The 6,379-nt window shown below is 39.7% G+C and overlaps 1 pseudogene; it reads right to left on the reverse strand.

Moving 5' to 3' along the window:
• Nucleotides 1-858: 858 nt before the first annotated feature.
• Nucleotides 859-1,038, reverse strand: LOC132414009 (U2 spliceosomal RNA; annotated as a pseudogene).
• Between the last annotated feature and the right edge of the window lie 5,341 nt (nucleotides 1,039-6,379).

Here is a 6,379-nt window from a genome sequence, read left to right on the forward strand (position 1 = left end):
CTTATTTCATCTATTCCTCTTATTTTCCGGAATATTTTAAGCCAGTCCCAGGCCTCATATTATATTACCTGGAAATTTCAGTACTGATCATCACCCATAAAGACTTAAACTTAACATGATGACAGATCCGTTATCGCTCCCAAGAAAATAGTAATCATTACTTAATATTATTTCTTTTTTTAATTTTTATTGGGGTGTAGCTGTTTTACAACGTTGTGTTAGTTTCTACTGTACAGCGAAGTGGAGCTCCCTGTGCTATACAACAGGTTCTCATTAGTTATCTATTTTATACATATTAGTTAGTGTATATATTTCCTAATGTATTCGATGTTCCCCCAATTGTCTCCGAAATGTCTTCTTACAGTCGTGGTTTTTTTTGTTTTGTTTTGTTTCCAGCCTCCCAGCGCGGCTTGCAGGATCTTAGTTCCCCGACCGGGGATTGAACTCGGGCCCTCGGCAGTGAACGCTCGGAGTCCTAACCCCTGGACCACCAGGGAATTCCCTAGAGTTGGTTTATTGAATTCAGTCCACACCTTACAAAGTATGGTTGTTTCGGTCCTATCCGATTTCTTTTTTTAGGGAAAAATATTTCACAAACAAGGGAATCTTACTGCTGGGTGGTCAAAGATGTTCCTTTCACAGTGAGCTCAGGAAGACAGAACCACCCAAGCAAACGACATTATCTGAGCAGTGTCCTTCCCGTTGGTTGAAATTATCTCAATGTTGTGAATCGATTCCTGTCACAGCTGTGGGCACAGAGGGTATTTTTATTGTAATGAATAATGTGTGGACCAATGAAGGAAACAGAATGTGTATAGCACGGGTGAGAAGTGAACTTGGTGATCGCCTGAATAACCAATGCGGTTGTCCGGAAGTAAAAGAACTTTTTCTTCAAAATAAATAAATATATAAATGCAGCACTAACAATCACTGCCAACTATCCTTTGAAATACAGAAATACTTTTTTTTTTTATTTAGATATTAAACTGATAAGAACAGATACTACACTTGATCTTAGCCAAAAGGCCGAGAAGCGATCAGAAATACTTTTTAAAATTACGAATAAGTTTTACACTCTCCCTCCTTTAGAAAATAAGGCCTCGCTGTTGAAGTCATGTTTGTGTTTTCTAATCCACATGAAAGAAAATGAGGAATGGATAAACGACATTAGCACTCCCTTTGGGCCTCAGCTTCTTTAGCTTCACAACGGTGGCGTCTAGGAGGGAGATGATGATCTTCAAAAGGTGCTTCCAGGGGCTTCCCTGGTGGCGCAGTGGTTGGGCGTCCACCTGCCGATGCAGGGGACACGGGTTTGTGCCCCGGTCCGGGAAGATCCCACATGCCGCGGAGCGGCTGGGCCCGTGAGCCATGGCCGCTGAGCCTGCGCGTCCGGAGCCTGTGCTCCGCAACGGGAGAGGCCACAGCAGTGAGAGGCCCGCGTACCGCAACAACAACAACAAAAAAAAGGTGCTTCCAGTTAACCAGCTGGGGTGGAGACCGGCCCCCCCTTCAACACTGGGACACTCGATCCCCAGGTTGCCTGGCATCTTGGCTGCCGGGGGCTCACAAATAGTCCCTCCACAGAAACTATTTGTGGCCCAAGTTCACATTCCCTTTCTAGGCGCTACACACGGCCATTGACTAGTGGATGTGGAAGGTATGAAGGCCCAGGACCAAGCGTCAACTGAGAAGACTCTGAAGGGCCTTCCTCTTTTAAGGAAGGCCAAGAGGTCTGTGGCAAATGCTTCACAGTCCAGCATCTCCTTCTGCCCAGTCCGGCTCCCCTACCCCTAACAGGTAATGGACTCAAGAGCACTCCCCAATAAACATTCCCCGCACCAGCCTGAGCATCAGGGTCCGTGTCCTGGGCACTGACCTACAAGAGTATCTGTGATTCCACGAGCTGCAGGTCATCAGCTGGGACCCTAGTGAGCTTCTCTGCCTCTCAAATCCCAGCATTTATGGTTCCAGTACAATGGTGTGGCAGCCAGAAAGGAGGTGGCTCCCTTTGAATACAAGCGTTCCAAGGCCACAGGGCTGAGAAAGCCACACTCAGAGCGAGCTGGCAGCCCAAATTCCTCCAAGGTCAGCTTATTTGCACAGTCACACGCAGTTACAACTGTCATCCTCAGTTGTGAACCCAGAAAGAGTTGTAAACAAAACTGCCCAGAAATGACAAAGACAACAATATTTCTATGTAATAATTGATGCAGCAGCCAGGTTGAGCCTTTTAAAACAAAAATCAGGTCATGTCACCCCCAAGCTCAAAACCCTCCAAAGGAGAGCCATTCTTCCCATCTTACTCAGAATAGAATCCCACATTCCTACCTTGGACTCTAAGGTCTAACATGATGCAGATTGCCTCTCTGGCCTCATATCCTACCACCCTCTCCCTTATTCACTCTGCAACAATGAACACTGGCCTTCTTGCTATTTCCAGAACATTCCAAGACCACTCCTACCTCAAGGCCTTTGCCTGTGTGGTTCCTTCCGAAGAGCTCTTCCCCTGGATGGCTACATGGTTCCACCCTCACTTCCTTCAGGTCTCTTATCCAATGCCACATTATTAAGGATGCCTTCCTGCCTTTTCCATAGGAGGATCCTCAAAATAGGGTACGTGCATCCAGATATACGAAATCTTCCCAAGGAACACCTAGGCACTTATATAGTTTTAAGGGAAATACCTTTTGGAGCCTCAAGTTCTACCTTCATTCTCTCCTAAACTGTTTGACTTGACTAGGGTCAAGTACCTTACAAGTTCCTTCTTCTTACTTCCTCTTTCAAAACAGATCCTTCTCTCACTTTACAAAAGAAATATTTACCTCTTCCTCATCCCAGATCTTATAATGATGGCTTGTCCACGTAAAACCTCCAGGTTGCCAGGCAAAGTTTTACTTGGAAGGTTGAGGTTGCATCTGAGAAAGTGTACAACACTAACGAGTAAATAAAATATTTTCTTGCAGCTCAAGTAGTTTCTAATTCATTGTTTTTAACAAAATGGAAGAAGTTCCTAATAGATTTATTCACTATATTCATCTAAAACTAATTTTTGATGAAAGATCCCCAAGTGATTTGGGTATTTAAATCAGAAGGAGTTCAGAGAATTGGGTGACACTGCTCTAATAGAATCTTTCCACTCCTGTCTACTTACGTATGCAGACAAGATTTCTTAGCACTTACATCTCTAAAAATGAAAAATAGTTACAGAATCGATATCAAATCTTGTATCATTCAAACAACATTATATTCAGCCAAGGATATTTGAATTAAAGTTATATTCTTTACAACTACTAATGATAACATTTAGAAGTTCATTTAAAAATGGTGAGAATCAACACTACTGATCCCATAGACATTAAAAGGAATAAAGGAATATTATATAAAATTCTATGGCCACAAGTTTGATAACTTAGATGAAAAGGACCAATTCCTCAGAACACACAAACTAACAAAATTCACACAAGGAGAAATAGATAATCTAAATAGACCTATATCTATAAGAGAAATTGAATAGGTAATTAGTAACTTTCCTAAAAAGAAAGCACCAGGCCCAAATGGTGTCACTGATGAGCATTAACCAAACTTTTGTGGAACAAATTATACCAATTTTCCACAATCTCTTCCAGAAAATAGAAGCAGAGGGAATACTTCCTAACTCATTCTATGCAGCCAGGATTACCCTAATACCAAGACCAGATAAAGATATTACAAGAAAAGAAAACTACAGACCAACGTCTCTCATGAACATAGTCACAAAAATCCCAACAAAATATTAGCAAGTCAAATCAAACAATGTATAAAAAGAATTACCACAACCAAGTGGGATTTCTGAACTGAAAGTTTGTGCTCTTTTACCAGCCTCTCCCTATTTCCCCCATCCCCAGCTGCTGGCAACCACTTTTCTACTTTGTTTCTGTGATTTTGACTTTTTTCCCCCTAGACTCCACATGTATGTGACACCATTGTTTTTCTGTGTCTGGCTTATTTCACTCAGCTTGATGACCTCCAGTTTCATCCATATTGTCACAAATGGCAGAATTTCCTTCTTTTTTTATTTTTTATTTTTTGTGGTACACGGGCCTCTCCCATTGCGGAACACAGGCTCCGGACGCACAGGCTCAGCGGCCATGGCTCACAGGGCCCAGCCGCTCCGCGGCATGTGGGATCTTCCCAGACCGGGGCACGAACCCGTGTCCCCTGCATCGGCAGGCGGACTCTCAACCACTGCGCCACCAGGGAAGCCTCCTTCTTTTTTAAGGCTGAATAACATTCCAGTGTGTGTATATATCTATATCACTTTTCCTTTATCCACTTAGCAATTGACAGACACTTAAGTTGTTTCCATACATTGGCTAATGTGAATAGTGCTGCAATTAGTATGGGAATACAGATAGCTCTTCAAGATAATGAATTCATTGCCCTTGGATATATACCCAGAAGTGGGATTGCTGGATCATATGGTAGGTCCATTTCTAATTTCTTGAGGAGCCGCTATAATGTTTTCCCTAGTGGCTATAATTCCAGTTTTCATTCTCACCAACAGAACACAAGAGTTCCTTTTTCTCCACATCCTCACCAGCATTTGTTATATCTCATCTTTTTGATAATAGATATCCTAACAGGTATGAGGCAATATCTCATTATAATTTTTATTTGCATTTCCCTGATGATTAGCAATGTTGAGCACATTTTCATGTATGTGTTGGCCATTTGCATATCTTTTTTTTTTTTTTGGAAAAATGTCTATTTAGGTAGCTTTACATTTTTTACTTAGGTTATGATTATTATTATTATTATGCTCTTGAGTTGTATGAATTTCTTGTATGTTTTGGATATTAACCCCTAATCAGATATGTGGTTTATAAATATTTTCTCCTATTCCCTGGGTTGCCTTTTCATTTTGTTGATAGTCTCCTTTGCTGTGTAGCAGCTTTTTATTGTCATAGTCCCATTTGTTTACTTTTCCTTTTATTGCCTTTGTTTTTGATGTCAAGTGTAAAAAAATCATTGCTAAGATCAATATCAAGGAGCTTACCCTCTATATTTTCTTCTAGGAGTTTTATGGTTTCAGGTCTTATGTTCAAGTTCTTAATCTATTTTGAGTCCATTTTTCTCTATGGTGTAAGGGAGTGGTACAGTTTCATTCTTTTGCACGTGGCTATCCAATTTTCCCAATACCATTTATTGACGAAACTACCTTTTCCCCATTGTGTATTCCTGGTTCCTTTGTCATAATTAATTAACTGTATATGCATGGGTTTATTTCTGGGATCTCTATTCTGTTCCATTGATCTCTGTGCCTCTTTTTATGCCAATACCATACTGTTTTGATTACTCTAGCTTGTTAATATAGTTTCAAATCAGGAAGTGTGATGCCTCCAGCTTTGTTCTTTCTCAAGATTGTTTCAGCTATTCAGAGTCTTTTTAGGTTCCATACAAATTTTAGGACTGTTCTATTTCTGTGAAAAATGCCATTGGAATTTTGACAGGGATTGCATTGAATCTGTAGATCACTTTTGGTAGTATGAGTATTTTAACAATTAATTCTTCCAACTCATGAACACAGAATATCTTTCCATTTATTTGTGTCTTCTTGACTTTCATCAACATCTTACAGTTTTCAGTGAACAGATCTTTCACCTCCTCAGTTAAAATTATTCCAAAGTATTTTATTATTTTTTTGTAATAATTGTAAATGGGATATATTCTTCATTTCTCTTTCTGATAGTTCCTTGTTGGTGTACAGAAATACAACTGATTTTTGTATATTGATTGTTTCCTACAACCTTAGTGAATTCATTGTTAGTTCTAACAGTTTTTCAGTGGAATATTTAGGGTTTTCTACATATAAAATTATGTCGTCTACAAATAAAGACAACTTTATTTCTTGCTTTCCAATTCGGATGCCTTCTATTTCTTTTTCTTGTCTAATTTTGCTCTGGCTAGGACTTCAAATACTATACTGAATAAAAATGGTGAGAGTGGGAATCCTTGTCTTGCTTCTGATCTTAGAGGAAAAGCTTTCAGCTTTCCACCATTGAGTATGATGTTGCCTTGGGTTTGTCTCATATAGCTTTTATTCTGTTGAGGTACATTCCCTCTATACCCAGTTTGTTGAGAGTCTCAATCATGAAACATGTTGAATTTTGTCAAATGCTTTTTCTACATCTATTGAGATGATGATGATTTTAATCCTTCATTTTGTTAACGTGGCATATCACATTTATTGATTTGTGGTATTGAACCATCCTTGCATCCCTGAAATAAATGCCACTTGATTATGGTGTACAATCCTTTTAATGAAATGTTTAATTCAATTTGTTAATATTTTGTAGAGGAATTTGTATCTGTGTTCATCAGGGATATTGGCCTATAATTT

The sequence above is a fragment of the Delphinus delphis genome, chromosome 18 (assembly GCF_949987515.2).
Source record: "Delphinus delphis chromosome 18, mDelDel1.2, whole genome shotgun sequence".
Taxonomy (NCBI): Eukaryota; Metazoa; Chordata; class Mammalia; order Artiodactyla; family Delphinidae; genus Delphinus; species Delphinus delphis.